This window comes from Trypanosoma equiperdum (assembly GCF_001457755.1).
Source record: "Trypanosoma equiperdum strain OVI genome assembly, contig: ctg_1950, whole genome shotgun sequence".
In the NCBI taxonomy this organism is placed as follows: Eukaryota; Euglenozoa; class Kinetoplastea; order Trypanosomatida; family Trypanosomatidae; genus Trypanosoma; species Trypanosoma equiperdum.
In genome coordinates, this window is record NW_027124005.1 from 41,679 (window position 1) to 41,975 (window position 297).

Sequence of the window (297 nt, forward strand, 5' to 3'; positions counted from 1 at the left end):
TGATCCTGAAAACTAAATGCAATGCCCAAGTAGCAGCACATAAAAATGAGATTGGTGCAATAAGTGCTGGAGTGGGGGAGACGGAGAGCAATAGAGGATGCATACAGAATAATACTAACGAGGCACATGAATAAAATTTGATTTTGTGGAGCTTAAAACACAAATATGAGTAAAGGCACCATCATACACAAGGAAATGATGGAAAGAACAATTAAGGATGGGGAAAGTGCAATGTACAGGATAAATTTATTCTTTACGTTAATCACAGAAGCAGCAACAGAAGACAAAAAATGCGGC